At 78.2% G+C, this 211-nt stretch overlaps 1 protein-coding gene across 2 annotated transcripts in view; it reads left to right on the forward strand.

Annotated features, from left to right (window-relative positions):
- ZFYVE28 (zinc finger, FYVE domain containing 28) overlaps window positions 1–211 on the forward strand; it is a 161954-nt gene that overhangs the window by 346 nt on the left and 161397 nt on the right. The window lies entirely within an intron of this gene.

Raw genomic sequence — 211 nt, forward strand, 5'->3', positions numbered from 1 at the left:
GGGGGGGGGAAGGCGAGAGGGGCTGGGGTGTGCGAGGCACCGGAGCGGGCGAACAGCTCGTAGCGGCGTGCGCCGAGCGGCTCGCCCGCTGCGGGGGGAGAGATGACAAAGCAGAGCGTGTGCCGTGGTGCTGGTTGGACCTGACGAGAGCGCGGCCGGGAGGGGGGGGGGGGGGGCGGGGGGGGCTCCCCCGGGCGCCGGTGGCCCCTCC

The sequence above is a fragment of the Haliaeetus leucocephalus genome, unplaced genomic scaffold (assembly GCF_000737465.1).
Source record: "Haliaeetus leucocephalus isolate CR32 unplaced genomic scaffold, Haliaeetus_leucocephalus-4.0 Scaffold51, whole genome shotgun sequence".
NCBI classification, from domain to species: Eukaryota; Metazoa; Chordata; class Aves; order Accipitriformes; family Accipitridae; genus Haliaeetus; species Haliaeetus leucocephalus.